The sequence below is a fragment of the Poecile atricapillus genome, chromosome 23 (assembly GCF_030490865.1).
Source record: "Poecile atricapillus isolate bPoeAtr1 chromosome 23, bPoeAtr1.hap1, whole genome shotgun sequence".
Classification (NCBI taxonomy): Eukaryota; Metazoa; Chordata; class Aves; order Passeriformes; family Paridae; genus Poecile; species Poecile atricapillus.
The window spans coordinates 1,466,156-1,485,520 of record NC_081271.1 but is presented as its reverse complement, the minus strand read 5'-3'; the positions used below and the strand labels follow the sequence as shown (position 1 = coordinate 1,485,520).

The 19,365-nt window shown below is 63.6% G+C and overlaps 1 protein-coding gene across 9 annotated transcripts in view; it reads right to left on the bottom strand.

Moving 5' to 3' along the window:
- The window catches only part of ATP2B4 (ATPase plasma membrane Ca2+ transporting 4), a 56,015-nt gene extending 37,477 nt beyond the window's left edge, over nt 1-18,538 (bottom strand). For 6 of the 9 annotated variants that reach the window (XM_058855606.1, XM_058855611.1, XM_058855610.1 and 3 more), the window contains exon 1: nt 18,399-18,538. The gene's annotated coding sequence lies outside the window, so the exon portion shown is untranslated. Of the gene's footprint in view, nt 1-1,044; nt 1,114-2,532; nt 2,785-12,583; nt 12,724-18,398 lie in introns of those variants that run through there. The other 3 variants (XM_058855608.1, XM_058855607.1, XM_058855609.1) reach the window with 3 other exon arrangements.
- Nucleotides 18,539-19,365: the final 827 nt, after the last annotated feature.

Below are 19,365 nucleotides of genomic sequence, written 5' to 3'. Positions count from 1 at the left end.
CGACCCACGAAGGAGGATGAAATCCACGCCCCAGCTCCTCCAGCTGGGACATCTCCCACCAGCAGGCCAAGGAAAAGCATCACCAGCCAGCACATTCCCTGCCCAGAGCCACAAATCCCAGCTTGGATCAGGTGGATCAAGGTGGAATCACCTTCCCCAAGCACCTGGACCCCAGCCCCAAACTCTGCCCCTCTCGGCAGCTCCCACCAGGGTCCATCTCCTCTCCCAGTTTGGGAAAGGGGTGTTGGGAACACTTGGCTGCCGGAGGTTGCCATGGCAAACTCAATGTAAAGCTCTCAGGCATGCTGTTGGTATTGCCAAGTGGGGAGGAAGGGAAAAAAAAAATTAAAAAAAAAAAAATCAACTCCCCCAGAATTACCCTTCCTAGGCTCGGCCTGGAGATTTTTCTCCTTGGGAATCCAAAGCTGCATCTGCAGTGGGATGAGAGAAGCTGCACGGCCAGAGCCTCTCTCCAGATGGACAAACGGACTCCAAGAGCCAAAGCAGCCAATTAAAGCAGAAAAAAATGGGCTTGGGGCACCTTTCCTGCCCTGCCGGCAGGGAACTGTCCCTGGAGAGGCCGCCCTGCTCTCCCTGCCCAGCACACGGACCCCTCTCGCTGCTGGGAGAGGCGCTGAAAACCCCCTGGAATGGCCGAATCCAGGGAAAAAAACACCGGGAGAGCCCCAACCTGAGGAGGGGGACGAGACCCCCCCGCGGGAATTCGAGCGGGGGGAATTCCCTTTCCCAGCGGGAATGTGGCACCAGGGCTGCGCACCGGGCGCGTCCCAACAGGCGACAGCCTTGGGGACAGGGAGGGGACACGACAGAGGGGACACAGCCGGGGCTGAGCCGGCTCCGCGGCCACGTGGAGCACGCGGTGGCCAGCCCGCGGTGACAGCGGCTCTTTTGGGGGATTTTTAGGGGATTTTATGGGGTCCGCACTCCCCCGCCCCACGGAGCCGCCGCGGGCAGCGCTGGGGGGGCCCCGCAGCCCTTGGGGGGCCCCGCAGCCCTTGGGGGGCCCCTCCCGTGCACACTCACCAAATCGCAATGTGCAGATGGCAGCGGCTCCCGCTCCCGCTCCTGCCTGTTCCCAGCAACACCCCTGGCAAGGGAAGCCTTCCCTCCTTAACCCCTCCGCCGCCGGGCCGCCCGCAGGGGACACCGCGGGGCTCGGTCCCCTCCTGCGGCTCACAGCCACCAACCTCGCCTCAGGGCCGCCCCGCAGGCTCAGGGGACATCCCAGCGGGGATTGTCACCCTCGGGGTGAAGAGCTTCAAGGGGAGGAGGGACAGGATGGCAGAAGGTGACGGTGGCGGAACCTTCATCCCCGAGAGGCCAAGGGGACAAAGGCAGGCTGCGACAGGCGGGACAGCCCTGCTGACCCTCGGGGACCGTGTGGCAGCACCCGCAGGGCTCAGGAGGGTCTGTCCTGTCCCCGTGGGGCTCAGGGGGATCCGTCCCCTCCCCGCGGTCCCCTCACCCCGCTGCAGGTGCCGAAAGCAGAAGCGGTGGCAGCCGGGGACAGCCACCTGTGGCACCCGCGGGACGCTCCGCAGCATCCGCTTCCTCCGCGGGGACAGCGACACCGCCCTGCCACGGGGGTCACCCCCGCCACACCCTGGGGACACAGCACAGCCAGACCCCGCCACGGGGGACACCCCGGCGGCGGCCAGACCCCCGCATTCCCTCGGGGACCGGGGGGGAAGCGGGTCCTGCAGGGGTGGGGGGAATACACGCGGTGTTTTCCCTGGAAAAGGAGCAGGGAAAGGCGCAGGAGGCGCTGGGGCCTCACGGAGCGCTGTGCCAGGGAAACCGAGTCACCGGGCGAGTCAGCAGCCGAGTGACACAGCGGGTGACAAAGCAGCCACGGCTGAGCCCAGGGCGCAGGGCTGGCGCCGCCGCCCGGGAATTCCAGCGGGAATTCTCTGTTGGGATGCGGAGCCTGAGGCTGCTCCTTGCCAGCCCCCGCGGGCAGGGCAGGGCACGGCAGGGTCCCCTTGTCCCGCATCCCCACCAGCGACAATTCCCGATCCCACGAGCGACAATTCCCGATCCCACGAGCCACAATTCATGATTACCACGAGCGACAATTCCCGATCCCACGAGCCACAATTCCCGACTCCCACCAGCGACAATTCCCGATTCCCACCAGCGACAATTCCCGACTCCCACCAGCGACAATTCCCGACTCCCACCAGCGACAATTCCCGACTCCTGCGAGCGACAATTCCCGATTCCCACCAGCGACAATTCCCGACTCCCACCAGCGACAATTCCCGACTCCCACCAGCGACAATTCCCGATTCCCACCAGCGACAATTCCCGATTCCCACCAGCGACAATTCCCGACTCCTGCGAGCGACAATTCCCGATTCCCACCAGCGACAATTCCCGATTCCCACCAGCGACAATTCCCGATTCCCACCAGCGACAATTCCCGACTCCCACGCGGCTCCCCCGCACCTCCCCGTCCGCCACATGGGGCTGGGGACAAGGGAGGGGACACGCCACAAAGCCACCGCTTACCGCAGGCTCCGGGGGCCGCTGGCCGCGGGCAGGGAGCCGCTGGCCCCGCCGTGTCACAGCAGCGGCGATGTCACCACGGTGCCAATTCCCGGTGCCAGCAGCGCGGCCACGGCGCTGCCACGTGCAGGGCGCCACGCTGGGGGCCTGTCCCCAACGCGGCTGTCACCCCCTCAGGTGACAGCAGAGCATTGTCCCACCCCTGGCTGTGTCACACCATCCTCCTCCTCCTCTCCTTCCTCCTGCCAGGCCGTGGGACTGAGAGGAGGGATGGCGGCAGGGCCAAGGTCACAGGGAGAGCACAAGGAGAAGGCGGGAGGAGGTGACATTCCCCAAAACGAATGTCCCCGCCACCACCCTGCAGGGCACTCACGTGGCTGCCACCACCCCGCTCATTCCAGCTGCCCTGGCTCCCATTTTGCTCCTATTTTGCCTCCTGCTAATTGACGTTGGAAAACTGCTGGGTTTTGGCGTGCCCAAGCCAGCAATTAACTCCTGCAAAGGGCAGGGAAGAGGCTGGAGGCGGAACACTGGGCACGGCTTTTGCATGAGCGCGGCCATCCAGGACGTGGCTCCCCAAACCCCCAAAATCTTCAACCCTGCGCCCCCAAACCCACAGCCCTGAGCCCCAAACCCCAGAGCTCTGAGCCTGCTGCCACCAGGGGCTGTGACAAGCCCGGCTCCTGTTGTCCAGGCCTCCAAAAGTGTCACATCCACGTGCCAAAGCCACCGGCGCAGCTGCCACGGCCGCGGTGCCGGGGGTCAGGAATCTGCCCTCGCCCCCGGCCGGGGCTTCCCCGCTCCTCAGGGTGCAGCAGCCCAGGAATTCCAGGGGGGGTGGAAGGAAAAGAAAAGCAGGGAGCCTCCAGGCGAGCTGTCAGGGGGAATGTTTCCATCTAAGGCCTTGGTATTTCTCCGGCGGCGCCTGCACTAAATCAGCGCAGCTCCTCTCATTATTCTCTGAGCTTTACAAGGTAGCACGGCCGGTGCAGGAATGCGGGAGGATGAGGAGCAAACCCGGCCTCTCCTGTGGCGGCAAACACCTGCTGGCCTCACCCTCTGCAGGGCCACGGCGTCCCCTGCGTGTCCCCTCTGCCACCTGCTCCCCGGGGAGGTGACACTGGCGCTGCCGGGTTGGGAGGGTTGTCCTGGATGGCAGCACGAGGTTTTGTCCACTCCTTCTCCATCCCACTTGGCAGCGGGAAATGGGTTCTTCCCAGCCTGGGAGCAGCGGGAAGGCAGCACGGGGCGATCTGGCAGCGGCTGGCGCACTGTGGGTGACCCTTTCCTCCTCCTGTCCCTTCCCTCGGGGTGAATCTGCTGCAGGGAGGTGTCCAGGGCAGCAGCTCCCACCCCGCTGCCCCCAGCGCCTCTCCTCCCTCCTCCAGACCCATCCTGGGCTTGGCTTAGCGCTGATTCACAGCCCAGAGCCCGTCCAAAGCCGAGCTCTGGGATTTGGGCAGCTCGGAATTGCAGAGCGGGACTGGAGGATAAAAACAGGGCAGCAAAGCAGCCCCGGGGGCGGCTCTGGCAGCACGGCCAGGATGGACACGGAGCAGCGGCCACATCCCAGCCCTGGAGCCTCCCAGCTCCCTGCACACCTGGCCAGGAGGGAGGGGACACCGGCAGGGTGGGGATCCCGTTCCCAACTCTTGGATGCTGTCCCAGGAGGGCCCTGAGGAGCAGGGAAAGGCTGGGAGCAGTGTCCAGAGGAGAGGCCACAGGGATCCAAGGCTGGGATGGTGCCGAGGGCAGCACGGGAGGAGCCCGGAGCTCTCTGCTCCAGAGCCCCGGGCACAGCCACAGCCAGGATTTGGGATTTTTTTTGGATCCCAGACCATGGCAGGATTTTGGCAGGAGCTGGGGCAGAGCCTGGTATATCCCATCCTAGGGCAGGGATGCTCCGGCATTCCCAGCTCTCCCGTGGGATGGGGTGTCCAGCTCACCCCACACACACCCAATCCCTCCAACCCCGACTCCCACCCTCCCACATCCCCTTCGGAAAGCGCAGGAATGTTAAACTCGGCTCAAAATTAAGCCAAACCCAGCAGGCAAAGCCCGACCCGGGGCCGTCCGAGAGGCAAAACAACGCTCGGGGGCCGGGAGAGCCACCGGGCAGGACGAGCAGCCACAGGCACGGTATTTTTAGCAGGATTACACAGGGACAGGGGATTCCTACCCCGAAGATCCCTGGGGGATGAAAATAGGTCCCGTCACTTCCTCCAGCAGCAGCCGGGAAAAGCATCTGCTGCTCCGGGAAAGGCAGGAGGAGGAGGAGAGGGGGAGCCCGCGGGTTTTGGGGTGCTCGGGACACCCTGGGGGCTCACCTTGTCACCGGAGCCGCTTCCTCTTCCCTGCTCCGTGGAGAATTCCGCAGAAAAAAAAATAAAAAACAAACCCAAAGCGGCGGCAACCCCTCCCAAAAATCCCCCTGTGGAGCACGGCGGGGGAAACTGAGGCAGCAGAGGCGGAGCTGGGACGGCAGAGGGAAATTGGGGCTGCTCGGAGAGAGGGGGATCCCCTAAAACCGGGATTCCAGAGCGGGATGGGATGCGGGGGGGATGGCAGCAGCAGCCCTGGGGACACGGGGACAAAGGGTTGGGGACAGCAGTGTCCCCCTCCTGCCACCGATGGGGGTCCCTGCTCCGGGAATCCCCCTCTGGATCACATCCCTGCCCAGCTCCTGCCGTCCCGCCTAGCTCCGATCCCTCTCCCCACTCTCCTCCAGCCCTAAATCCATATTTTTCCCCCCCCCCAAAAAACCCCGAGCCTAGCGGGGGATCCTCTAAGCGAAAGGGATGGGAGAAAGGCAAAAAAAAAAACCCGAAAAAAACCCGAAAAAACCCCAAAATCCAAGAGCTGCGAGCGCTTTTCGCTGCCGCAAAGGGTTAAAAAAAATAAAGTCGGGAAAAGCGATAGGAAAAACACACGCGGCTCCCAGGGAAGAGCGCGCCGGCTGCTCCCGTTTCCCTTCCCAACATGCCCCGCTCCTGGGAAAGTGTGGGCTGTTTTCCATATATAACTGCGAACTGTTCCATGCAGTAAGAAGTCTAATTAAAGGGAGCCAGGCGAGCAGGGGAAAGGCGGTATTTACCCCGGAGAAAAGAAAACCCACCCCTCCATCCCCATCCCCAAATCCCGACCCCCGCCCAGGAAGGGGAAAGATATCAAATAAATAATTTTTATATATATGTAAAAAAAAAAAAAAAATTGTCCCGTGGTGGCGTGGTGGAGATGGCGACAAAAAAAAAAATAAAAAGAAAGGGGGAAAAAAAAAAATTCCAGGCAAATCGGAGGTTGGAAAATATGGAGAAATAGGAGGGGAGAGGCAGATGGGGCAGGGGAGGGGCAGGGCAGGGAGGAGGGAATGCTCCTGTGAGCCGGGATATGAGGCAGGATGGGGTGGGAGGGGGCACAGCCACCCCCCGGGAGCCTCCCAAGGTCCTCCTTCCCCATCCCCCCGAGGTGGGAGAAGCGCGGATCTGAGTAAACAGCGGGAATGAGCTTGGAAAATAAATAGGAAAGCGAATTTACGCGGCCGGGAAGGGGATGGGGGGAGGCTGGGAAATGCCTGGAGGCACCGTGAGGGGTCCGGGGTGGGTGGGAGAGGCTGGGAAGGGGCACCCACCCACTCAGGGCGTGACCCCCAGGCTCTCACCCCACCCAACACCCAGCTGAACCCCACCATGTCCTGGGGGACCTCTCCCCGCGTCCACAGGGATGGAAAAAAACCTTGGAAAAAGCCTGGATCTGCTTTTCAGAGGCGCTTTGTTGGAGCTGTGCTTCCCACCAGCGCCAGGCACTGCCGTAATCCAGAGCAGGCACCGCATTCCCGGTTACCGGGGCCTGTCCCGGGGGCTCAGAGCAATTAAAAACCGTTAGCGTGCTTTAATTAAATGCTGATTATATTTAAGAGTTGCCGAGTTGGGGAGAGGCTCCGTCACCATCACAGCGTTGCTTCCCGCTGGATGGGGAAGCTCCCTAAAATTGGATTTTGTCCTGCTGCTACCCTGATCTGGAGCCTTGGAGTTTGGGTTGTCATTCCTGGTTCTGTCATTCCTGGTTCTGTCATTCCCGGTTCTGTCATTCTTGGTTCTGTCATTCCTGGTTCTGTCATTCCTGGTTCTGTCATTCCCGTTTCTGTCATTCCTGGTTCTGTCATTCCTGGTTCTGTCATTCCCAGCTCCATCATTCCCAGCTCTGTCATTCCCAGCTCTCATTCCCAGCTCCCTCATTCCCAGTTCTGTCATTCCCGGTTCTGTCATTCCCAGCTCCATCATTCCCAGCTCTCATTCCCAGCTCCCTCATTCCCAGCTCTGTCATTCCCAGTTCTGTCATTCCCAGCTCTGTCATTCCCAGCTCTCATTCCCAGCTCTCATTCCCAGCTCCATCATTCCCAGCTCTCATTCCCGTTTCTGCCATTCCCAGCTCTGCCATTCCCGGCTCCACCCCCGTCCTGCAGCTCCCGGCACAGTCCTGAGCTGCCATCCCGTTTATTCCACATCCAACCCCGCGTGTTCCCTGCTCCCGGCACCCCAGAGCATCCCAGTTACACCAGTGACCCCCTCAAACTGGGATATCCCTTCCCAGTCACACCAGTAACCCCCTCAAACTGGGATATCCCTTCCCAGTCACACCAGTAACCCCCTAAACTGGGATATCCCTTCCCAGTTACACCAGTAACCCCCTCAAACTGGGATATCCCTTCCCAGTCACACCGGTAACCTCCTCAAACTGGGATATCCCTTCCCAGTCACACCAGTGACCCCCTCAAACTGGGATATCCCTTCCCAGTCACACCAGTGACCCCCTCAAACTGGGATATCCCTTCCCAGTCACACCAGTGACCCCCTCAAACTGGGATATTCCTTCCCTTGGAGCTGCTGGCACAGCTCCCACCTCCCCCATCCCTGCAGGGAGGGATTTGGGGCCTTCCAGCCCCTCGAGCACAGCCCCAAAACCAGGGATAAACATTCCACAAATCCCAGCTCACCCCCCCAAAACCCACCCAAAACGAATCCCAGAACGGGCCAGAATCCCAGAGGGGTTTGGGATGAACGAAACCTTAAATCTCATCCCATTCCATGGGCAGGGAACACCTCCCACTATCCCAGGCTGCTCCAAGCCCCGGCCTCAGACACAACGGGGACAAGGACACGGTGGTGACAATGGGGGACACCCCAAAGGACGCCCCCCAAATCCCCGCAGGCCTCCAGGCCAGGGGGACACGGGGTCAGCCGAGGTGACAGCGGGGACCAGGCGCTCTGTCCCAGCCGGAGCTGCCGGAGGCTCCGGCCCTGCTCCAGGTGGGTCCCTGAGCAGCAGCAGCGCTAATCCCGGGATAATTGCGGATTTGGCAGCGATACGGCCCCGATTAACGCGAAAATCCGGGGGTTTGGGGCGCTGCTGGCACCGAGCGGGGCCAGGGGAGAGAGGGATCTGTGGGATACAGGAGAGATCCCGGGAATACAGGGAGGGATCCCGGGAATACAGCAAGGGATCTGTGGGAACACAGCAAGGGATCCCAGGAAAACAGTGAGAGATCCTGGGAATACAGCGAGGGATCCCAGGAATACAGTGAGAGATCCTGGGAATACAGGGAGGGATCTGTGGGAACACAGTGAGAGATCCTGGGAATACAGCAAGAGATCCTGGGAATATAGCGAGGGATCCGCAGGATACAGGGAGGGATCCCGGGAATACAGCGAGAGATCCTGGGAATACAGTGAGGGATCTGTGGGAACACAGTGAGGAATCCTGGGAATACAGTGAGAGATCCGTGGGATACAGCGAGGGATCTCAGGAATACTGTGAGGGATCCTGGGAATACAGCGAGAGATCCCTGGAATACAGCAAGGGATCCACGTGATACAGCAAGGGATCTGTGGGAATACCGTAAGGAACCCCAGAAATAGAGCGAGGGATCTGTGGGAACGCAGTGAGGAATCCTGGGAATACAGGGAAGGATCCTGGGAATACAGAGAGGGATCCCAGGAATACAGCAAGGGATCCCAGGAATACAGAGAGGGATCCCAGGAATACAGAGAGGAATCCACAAGAACACAGTGATGGATCCTGGGAATACAGTGAGGAATCCACAAGAACACAGTGATGGATCCTGTGTACACAGTGAGGGATCCCCCAGACACCGGAGCCCAGCACACCCACAGCCCGAGGTGCCGATTCCCGCTCCCCATCCCAATGGAAAAATGCCAAACCCACGGCCAGGATTCCCCCTCCAGCCCAGCTGTCCCCCCGGGATTGCTCTGCCTGCTGGAATCCCCTCCATTCCCAAGGCTTTGGCTGCTCTTCCCTTTCCCAGCGTTTTCCCTGCAGTATCAGGGGCCTTCCTCACCCTCTCCAGCAGCCTTTGCACCTTCACGGAGCCTGGGCAGGGGGGGTTTGCTCCTGGAATAACCAGGAGAGTGGGAATGCAGGGTGGCAGCTTGGACTGGGATCCCCCAGCACTGTTTGGGACCCCCAGAACTGTTTGGGATGCCCAGAACAGTTTGGGATCCCCCAGCACTGTTTGGGATCTCCCAGAACATTTTGGGATCTCCCAGAACTATCTGGGATCCCCCAGAACTGTTTGGGATTTCTCAGCACTATTTGGGATCCCCCAGCAGTGTTTGGGATCCTCAGAACTGTTTGGGATCCCCCAGAACTGTTTGGGATCCCCCAGAACTGTTTGGGATCCCCAGAACTGTTTGGGATCCCCCAGCAGTGTCTGGGATCCCCAGAACAGTTAGGGATCCCCCAGCACTGTTTGAGATCTCCAGAACGGTTTGGGATCCCCCAGAACTGTCTGGGATCCCCAGAACTGTTTGGGATCCCCCAGCAGTGTTTGGGATCTCCCAGAACATTTTGGGATCCTCCAGCAGTGTTTGGGATCCCCAGAACTGTTTGGGATCTCCCAGAACATTTTGGGATCCCCCAGCAGTGTTTGGGATCTCCCAGAACATTTTGGGATCCTCCAGCAGTGTTTGGGATCCCCAGAACTGTTTGGGATCCCCAGAACTGTTTGGGATCCCCAGAACTGTTTGGGATCCCCCAGAAGTGTTTGGGATCCCCAGAACTGTCTGGGATCCCCCAGCACCACCTTGGCTGCTCCCACACTCGAGGGGAGGCAGGTCCCGGCTGAGGAGGCTGAGATTTGGGGAGATCCCTCTGCTCCCTGCTGCCTTTTCCTGGATCCCTTCCCAGCGCCCCCGTGTCCAAAGGCTGATCCCGAGAGGGGACGGATCCCAGCGAGCTCCCGGGACACCCCGAGGCCGGGCTCGGCAGGAAGGGAGGTTCCCTCATTGTCCTTTCCAGAGGGAAAAGGGACAGTCCCGTGCCTGGAAGCGCCAGGAAACGCCAGGAAACACTTCCAGGCTCCTCTGTCCGCGCCGTGCCCGCCCTCGGGGCCCGTCCCCCGCGGCGCTGCAGCATCTTCCCGGGATTCCATGCACTTCACGTCCGACTGCAGGAGCCGGAGATCCCCGGGCTGCTGACCTGCTCGGAAACGCCCGGCTGCTGCGGGAGGGAGGCAGCGAGCGGGGAAAAGCCGATCCTGCAGCCTGGGATGCTCCAGCGGTGCCCGCTGAGGCACGGAGCGCATCCAGGGATGGGGAGAGGTGGGAAAACGGCGCCGAGAAAGGAAGGGGGGAACGGGAAGGGATGAAAAGGCAGCGGGGTCAGGAGGCGGCACGACGGAATGCGGCGGTGGATGCGGAGCTGGAGCACGACGTGGATGGATTTTGGGCCCGTGGGATCGGCTGTGCCCATCCTGGAGAATCCATGGATAGCAGAACATCCCCCCCTGGATGAGCCACCCCCAAAACAGGGAGCAGCATCTCAGCAGGTGGTTCCAGCCTTCCCCACCTCCTCTGGGAGCCCAAACCAGCACCCAGCACTCTGCAATAAATCCAGAATGCCCCTGAGGTGACAATCCCATGGATTTAACACCTCCCAGGGGCACAGCACACCCGGGGGATGCCAGAGCAGGTAGCGGGATGAGGGTTTCCAGCTGGATTTCACCACGGAGATGCTCGGCTGTTTGCTTTCTCCTTCCCCCAGGAAATCTCCCGCTGGCTCGGGAAACACCCTCGGGAACAGCTCTGCGGGGAGGAGACACTTCCCAGCCACAGCTTTGGTCCTTCCCTTCGTTTTTTCGGCCAGTCCGGCTGGGGTCAGATTGGAGAGCAATCCGTCACTTGGGAAATAACACCACTCCAAGGCCTCCTCCCTCAAAGAAACCTCAAAAGACAGCATTTAAGGCGAGCTTAATTTGGACAACTAAAAATAGCCAGCACCAGTCACACTGGAAAATGCAGGATGTGGAGCTTCAGCCTCTCCCAGCCCCAGCCTGCAGGCGGGGGTTTGTGGCCCCCAGCCCCACGGATTTATCCCCAGGGATGAGCACGGCCCTGCTCCCACAAGGAATCCACCAGGATCCTCTCAGAGCCCGTCCCGGAGCCCTGTCCCGCTGCTCCGATGGAAAAGCGGGGACCCAAACCTTTCCCGGGCAGGATGTGGTGACTCAGAGCCACGTCTGCAGAGGGACACCCAGGAAAGATCCCAGCCACGCTTCCCGGCTTCTCCCAAGTTTCTGATCCCGGCTCCCTGCAGCTGATTCAGCCCGGGGTGAGGGCAGCCAGGTCTGTGCCATCGGGATAAATCCCGGCTGTCATTCCAGCTTTCCCGCTGCTCCAGAGGCTGTCACCCGCACTGTGACTCTCTTCCAGCCTCGCTCCGGCCATCCCGGGGCTCCTCCAGCGCCAGCCTGGCATTCCCAGCTGCCGGCACGGCCACAAATCCAGCCTGCCCTCATTTCCCCGCGCTCCCCCTCCTTGCACCGAGCTCTCCCTCCTTGCGCTAATCCCTGCCGGCTCCAGAGGCAGGAATAATGTTTAACTCAGGTTCACGCCGGAGCACCGGCTCCCTCCCAGCCCGGGTCAGCCCCAGGCGTGTCCCCATCACCGAGGCCATGCCGGATCCCCTCTGCTGGCCCGGCCATGTGCCCGGCTCCGCCAGGAAGCCCCTCTGGAAGCGGGGAGCTCTGGGCACCGGGCGCTGCCGGCTGCAGCGATCCGTCACGCCCGGGATCGGGAGCTGTGCAGGTGCCGCGGGAATCCCGCAGCTCGGAGCCGTCCCATCTCCCCCAGGCTCATCCCAAAATCTCATCCCAAAATCTCATCCCAAAATCTCATCCCAAAATCTCATCCCAAAATCTCATCCCAAAATCTCATCCCTGCAAGGATGAGAGGGGACGCTGCTGGAGGACTGAGCCGTCTCCTGGCTCATCCCTGGGCTGCCTGTGGAATGGCAGGAGCGGGACAGCCGCATTCCCGGCGGATCCTGGGATGTGCCCTCAGCAGCGCGGGGTTATTTTTGAGAAGCCGGAGAGGGAGGCGAGGAGAAGCCTCTGGAAAGGCTGGAGCCCCAGAGAGGCGAGGCATCGGCATTCCCAAGCAGGAACAAAAGGCGAGAAGCAGCGAAAAGCCGAGGGCATTCCAGGGGCCACGGGCACCTCCCGGCTGAGCGAGGGGTGGCGAAGGGACACTAAAGCTCCAGCTGCTGCAGCAGGGTCCTTAATTAGCATCTCGAGAAACGGCGCCGAAAATCAGACACCTTCTGCCCGAAATCCGAGCCCGGACCTGAAAATCCGATCGCCGACCCCGATGCTCAAAGAGCAAAGGTCACTTCCAACCCCACACAGACCCTGCCCCGCGGTCCCCCCGGGTGCCCGCATTCACCCCCTGCCCACAGCAGCCCCCCCAGACCGAGCAGAGGCAGCACGGTGAGGGCCAGCGGCTTATTTTTAGCCTGGAGAAGGCAGGAGCCGGGAGCAGCCATCCCGACTCTTGCCCTTGGCATGGGACACGCCGCTGCCCCGCCGCCCCCCGGCCCCGCAGCGCCGCGTCCCCCCCGGGCCGGCAGCGCCTGCCCTGGCACGGCTCCTCCACGGGGAGCAGGAGGAGGAGGAGGATGCTGGGCTCAGCCCTGGAGCCGGCCCCGCGGCACAAGGAGCGGGATTATTCGCAGCTCCTCGAGGGAGCGAGGCAGGGCTGACCTTTGCAGACAAAGAGGAGATGTCGGGAATCGCTGCTGCGCCGCGGGACCCTTCCCTTGCCGGCGGGATGAGCGGGGAGCCAGCCCCACGCCGCGGGGGGATCGGCTGCGGGGAGCCGGCCAAGGCCACGGAGAGCCAAGAGCGCTGGGATCCCAGCCTGGGAAAAGGAGGGATCGGATTCCTCCTGCCCGGCCCCGCCGGACAAACTCTTCCGGGTGGGGACTCCTACGCGCCGCGCTCTGCCCGGGCACGGCCCCGCTGCTCCTTCCCGCAGCCCCGGCGGCGGCAGAACGCAGGGATACGGCTGGGAATGGGAAAATCGGGACCGATCCTGGCCCCCGGCGCCCCGCTCGGCTCAGCCCAGCTGCCGACTCATCCCTGCCGTGGCAGCGTGGAAGGAAAAGTTTCCCCGTCAGCACAAAACGCGGACACTTGGCCCAAGCTTCCCCTTGGCTGCTGCTGCCCTGGCCGGGAGCTCCCCACGCTGGGGACACGCCAGGGACCGGCCACGGGTGGCCGCAGTGGGCGGGAGTGGCAGGGGACAGGCCTGGTCCCTGCAGTGTGGCACTGGGGTGGCACTGGGGTGGTACTGGAGTGGCCTGGTCCCTGCAGTGTGGGACTGGGGTGGCACTGGGATGCCTCAGTCCCCGCAGTGTGGCACTGGGGTGGCACTGGAGTGGCCCGGTCCCCGCAGTGTGGCACTGGGGTGGCACTGGGATGCCCCAGTCCCCGCAGTGTGGCACTGGGGTGGCACTGGGATGCCTCAGTCCCCGCAGTGTGGCACTGGGGTGGCACTGAGGTGGCACTGGGATGCCCCAGTCCCCGCAGTGTGGCACTGGGGTGGCACTGGGATGCCCCAGTCCCCACAGTCTGGCACTGGGGTGGCACTGGGATGCCCCAGTCCCCGCAGTGTGGCACTGGGGTGGCCCCGGGGCTGTCACAGCCCCTGGTGCCGCAGGGAAGGGAGGGATTCCCGAGGCCAGGAGCTGTCCCGATGGCACTGGGTGACGGGATGATCCATCCCACCTCCCTTCCCTGGCTCCCAAGCTGTGGGATTTGGGCAGAGGGCTCCTGTGGCACAGCTGTGTGTCCCCTCCCCGGCCTGCACCCTCCTGGTCCATATTTAGGCCCCCATTTAGGACCTGACCCCAGGAAGCTGCCCGGGAACACCCCACCAGGGTCCCCATGTCCCTCACCAGCAGCCTGGGCCACAGTGGCCTGGCCACCCTGGAGGGAACAGCCCCAAAAGGGAACCCCACAACCCCAATTCCTGATTCCAGGGGCCCTGCTGTGCCATCAGCTTCCCACGCTCAAACCTGAGACCCCTCCCTGAAGCTCACAAAAACGCAGGAGGACTCTGAACTCAGCTGTTACTCACAGAGAGCTCTCCCAGGATTTAAGGTGCTTAATTAGCGGTTTGAAAGAGTCACCAGCCAGGTGGGTGACACCCCAGCGGGTGTCATGCGCTCCACAGGGCTCCAGCTTCCCTCCTGCCCCGACCCAGCCTTACCTTGTGTCTTTTTTCCCTTTTCCTAATGATCCAGCAGAGGGGCAGGGTTTATAAGTCCATGGAAACTCTATTATCCCCGTGCATTAAAGCCAAAAGCAACTAATTAAAACATCAAAGTCGCAGGGTTCATTAGCTCGGCCTTGGCGCTGGGAGGAGGTGATTGGGATGGTGACACAGAGATTGTGGCTGTCACTGCTCCCAGGGACCCCAGGGCTGGCCCTGCACCCCCAAAACACATTCCCTGTCCCGGTGTCACTGGGAAAACCCCTGGAAAACCACTGGGCTGGGCAGGATCCTGCCACCTTTGCCTGCAGCAGTGTGGAGAGGAGGGAGGTTGGGGACAGCTCTGCCACCCTCTGCCGTCAAAGCTGCTTCCCCCAGGAGCATCTCTAGCCCCATGGGATCCCCATTCCCACCCGGCACAACACGAGGGGGACAGGGATGGAATCAAATTCCCAGCTGGCCCCCATTGATTCATCTCCTCCTCTGCACACCAGATCCCCTCCGGTGTGCCAGAGCAGCCGTTCCTTGCCGGGAATGCTGCGGGCATCCAGCAGCATCCCTGGATCCGGGAGATCCCAGCAAGCCACGGGAGAGGGGCAGCAGCAGGGGAAAGCGGCACGGCTCGTGCTGCAGTGGCCACTTCCCACCTGAGGGCCTGCATTTACCACCAGGGTCACACCGGGCACTGGGCACACCGGGCATTGGTCACACTGAGCATTGGTCACACCGGGCACTGGTCATTCCCACTGCCATGGTCACACCGAGCACTGGGCACACTGGGCATTGGGCACACTGAGCATTGGTCACACTGGGCACTGGTCACTCCCACTGCCATGGTCACACCGGGCACTGGGCACACTGGGCACCGGGCACACCGGGCACTGGTCACACTGAGCATTGGCCACACTGAGCATTGGTCACTCCCACTGCCATGGTCACACCGAGCACTGGTCACACCGGGCACTGGTCACAATGAGCATTGGTCACACCAGGCACTGGTCACACTGAGCACTGGTCACACTGGGCACTGGTCACACCAGGCACTGGGCACACTGAGCACTGGTCACACCAGGCACTGGTCACACTGAGCACTGGTCACCTCCCCTTCTAAGGGCTGCATCCCATTTCCACGGCCACACCGAGCATCGGTCACTTCCCATCGCCGTGGAGCACGGCTCACTTCCCATCCCGGGACCTGCACCCACTGCCGTGCTCACACTGACCCCTGGTCACTCCCCAAGGACCAGCACCCACTGCCGTGCTCACACTGACCCCTGGTCACTCCCCAAGGACCAGCACCCACTGCCGTGCTCACACTGACCCCTGGTCACTCCCCAAAGGACCAGCACCCACTGCCGTGCTCACACTGACCCCTGGTCACTCCCCAAGGACCAGCACCCATTTCCACGGCCACACCGAGCCTCCCTGCCGGGGCTCCCCGTCCCTGCCCAGCCTCTCCCGGTCCCAGCGGGGTCCCCGGGCTCTCACCCCGGTTTTTCCTCCGGCTCCTCTCCCAGCACGGCGCAGCCGTGCCCGGCGGGGAGGAGCCGTGGGCGAGGAGGAAGCCGGAGCTGCCAGCCCTTCCCCGGCCCTGCTCGGGGAGCGGCAGCAGCGGCGAGCGGGCGGCGGCCGCGGGTCCCCCCCAGAGCAGGGATTGGGGTCCCCAAATCCCCGCAGGCTCCAACCCGCGCTGCTGGAACGGGCGCGTGTGGCCACTGCGGGAAAACTCCGCTCGTGGCCTAGCAGGGAGGAGAAACAGGAAAAGGGGGGGAAAAAACCCCAAACCGCAAGCCCAGAGAGGAGCAGGGAACGCGCGGAGAAGCCGGGAAGGGGCAGGGAAGGAGCGGGGGGCAGGAGGGGAAGGAGCGGGTTCGTCTCGCAGGGCTTGGGGACAAGGGGAAACTCCGAGCTCGGCTCCACCCCGGCGCTTTCGACTGCTAAACAATAGTGGAGAGGAGCAGCCGTCCCTCCCTGCTCTTACTCATCCTGCACAAGGACCGGTGCCACCCTTGGGCTGCCCCCGCCCTGCCCGGCCTCTGCCCGGGGGCTCGGGCACGGCGGCTCCCGGCTCCGGAGGCGCAAGGCTCGGGTGACAGCGACAGATCCCCCGGGAAGAGATGCGGACCCACGGCACGCGAGCGGCGAGCCGGCAGCGCAGGGAATTCCCTCCGTCATCATCGCCAGCGGAAAAAAAAAATAAAAAAAAGGGGAAAAAAATAAAAAAATAAAAAATGAAATGAACCAACACCCAACAACAGCCTGAGCCCTCTCAAAGCTCTCTACCTGCAGCGCTCGCAGCACTTCCCAGCGCTTTTCCAGCCGTGGAGGGAGCAGGGAAGGAGCCGGGGGTCGGACGGGGAGCGGCCGGGGTGGGACGGGGCCGGAGCCCGCGGGGAAAGCGAGGAGCGAGGGGAGGAACGGGGAAGCGCTGCCTCCTGCCTGCCCCGGGCGCTCCCCAGCTCCACCTGCAGCATCCCGGTACCGGCACCGGCACCGGCACCGGCACCGGCACCGGCACCGGCACCAGCACCGGCACCGTGCCGCGCTCCCCGGGCACTGCCACGGCCGGGGGCGGTCGCGGCGCGGATCTCAGAGGCCTCCAAGCCCACCCGGCGCCCACCATTGAGGGAGGGTCCTTCCTCCACCCCCCAGACCCGAGGGGCACCTGCAGCCCCCCTGAGCCCACGGGTGGGGCTCCGGGGGGGTCACTCGAGGGAGCAGCCGGGGAGAGGAGCCCGGGGCCGGGGAGGGATCCCCGGGGCGCGGCGGGGTGGGGCTGGCGGAGCGCGGGGGCGTCAGCCTCTCTCGCTCATGATTTAATAATTTAGGTGCGTTTCAGTGCTCAGGGAAGCGAAAGATTGAGGGCAGTGTCTGGAGCCCGGCAGCGGTGCAGCCCCTGCCTCGTCCAGGCAGCACAGGGGGTTTGGGGTGGGGGGCTCAGCTCGGGGTCCCCCGGCCCCAGGACGGCTCTGGGTGCCCCTTGGCGAGCTCCGAGCACTCACCTCCACCCCAGCTCGCTGCCCTCGGCTCCTGCCCGTCCACCCACGTCCAGGGCCGCCGCTCCACGGCCACGGGCAGAAACTGGCTGCACTGGTTTGCGCTTCGCAACGCAAACCCCCACCCAAGCTCAGGTCTCCAGAGATAAGAGCACAATAACCTATTGTCCCTCCTCCCCTCCCAACATCTCCACTCGCCTCTGGCCGGGCAGAGAGCGACCACCCAGCTCCGCACAGCCCCCCGCCCCCGCCGCCGGGCAGCCCCCGACCCACCGAGCCAGGCCAGGGATGCTGGGAGGCTCCAGAGCCGGGGCCGGGATGCAGGGAGAGCGCTGAGGGCAGAGGCGGGAGGAGGCGGACGAGGCCAGAGCCTGGCCGGGCTTCCAATAGATTTCCTGATTTATTTTTTTAATTTATTTTCCGCCTCCCCACTCCTGTTTTCTCTGCCGTGGCTCTGCCCAGTTGGATTGGTGCAGGCAGGAGGGGGACGTGCCCAGCCGTGGCGTGGGCATCCCCCACGCACCTCCCCAGCGCATCCCACCCTCCCCACGCGCCCCCCACCCGAGTCTCCCCGCTCCAGGCAGGGAGCAGCCCCCCCTTCTCTGCCCCACGGGTGGGGAAAAACCACCCCAAACCCACCCACGCAGCACCTTCCCCGCTCTGTCCTTGGGCTGCCGCAAGCCCCCCTCCCTTTCCCCCGCCTCTTCCTTCCTCCATCATCCTCATCCTCCTCCTCCTCCCCGCAATGCCACAACTCGCTGCCTCCCAAAAAATCCAGCACCACGCGCAGCCGGGAGCCCCCCGGCGTCCCCCGCCGCCCCAAGGGCGGGCAACAAGTTGTAGGATCCGAGCGGAGCGTCCCCCCCGCCCCAAATACCGGGGGGGCTGCCGGGTTTGCCCCCCAGGAGCTGTTTGGGGGCTGCACCCCCCGCAGCCGCCCACGCCCCGGAGCGGCCGGACCGCGCTCACCCCATCACCCCCCGCCTCTCCCACGCGGGATTGGGGTCTGGGGGGTCCCACGCTGAGCCCCCCCATGATTTAGGAACCCACGCCAAGCCCGCTCCTCCCAACCCCACCTGCTGCACCGGGACGGAGCGGGTGAAATCCCCGCTGCCAGCGCCCCACCCGCCCCGGCAGAGCGCTGCCAGCGATGCTCCCACCCACCCGCGCCCCTCGCCCCTACAAAGAACCCCCTCGCCGGCCGCCCCACGCCGCTCCCGCGTGTCCCCAACGTGTCCCCCGGCACCTCAAACCCCCCGCGGGACCCCCCCGTACCCCGCTGCCGGGGTCCCCCCCGCGCACTCACCGGCTCCGGTCCCACCGGCTGGCGGCGGAGCCCCCGCGACTGGCCATGGGATGGAGGGGCAGCGGTCCCGGGGCTAACGGGAGAAAATGCTTGTCATGGCAACCCCCGTGCCGTGCGGGGCCGTGCGGGGCCGGGCCGGCGAGGGAGGGGACGGCGGGCAGGGAGGGGGAGGGCTCGTCCCAGCCCGCCGGGGGAGGGGCTCCCTTAAGGTGGCTGCACGCCCCGACGGCTGCTTAAGGGGGACGGCCAAAGGAACGGGGTGAACGGCCCAGAGCCGGGGGACAGCGGCGTGGGGAGCCCCAAAACAGGGCGGGAGACCACGGGCGGAGTGGGGGGTGCACGCCTGGGACACCCCCGGGAAGATCGGGGACACTCCCGGATAATGTGGGGACACCCGGACAATGTGGGGACACCCTGGATAATGTGGGGACACCCCCGGGGCAGAGTGGGGACACCCCCGGACAATGTGGGGACACCCCGGAAAATGTGGGGACACCCCCGGACAAAGTGGGGACACCCCTGGATAACGTGGGGACACCCCCGGATAGCGTGGGGACACCCCGGATAATGTGGGGACACCCCAGAAAATGTGGGGACACCCCCGGGGCAGAGTGGGGACACCCCCGGGAAGAGTAGGGACACCCCCGGATAATGTGAGGACACCCCCGGGGCAGAGTGGGGACACCCCCAGGCAATGTGGGGACCCCTGGGCAGGATGGAGACACATTGGACAGAAGGGTGGGCGCACTCCCGGAAATTTTGGGGACCCCCAGGACAAGAGAATGTGCGCACCCCAAACAGTGGGAGGACCACACGGGCAGAGTGGGGCGTGCGACCCCAAATAACGTGGGGAGACCCCCGGACAATCTGAGGACCCCCCCAGGGCAGTGCGGGCACCCCAAAAAGCGAGGGCAGCCCCATTCCCAAACCCCTCCCCACTCCATGTGTGGGGAAGGCAGAAGGAACT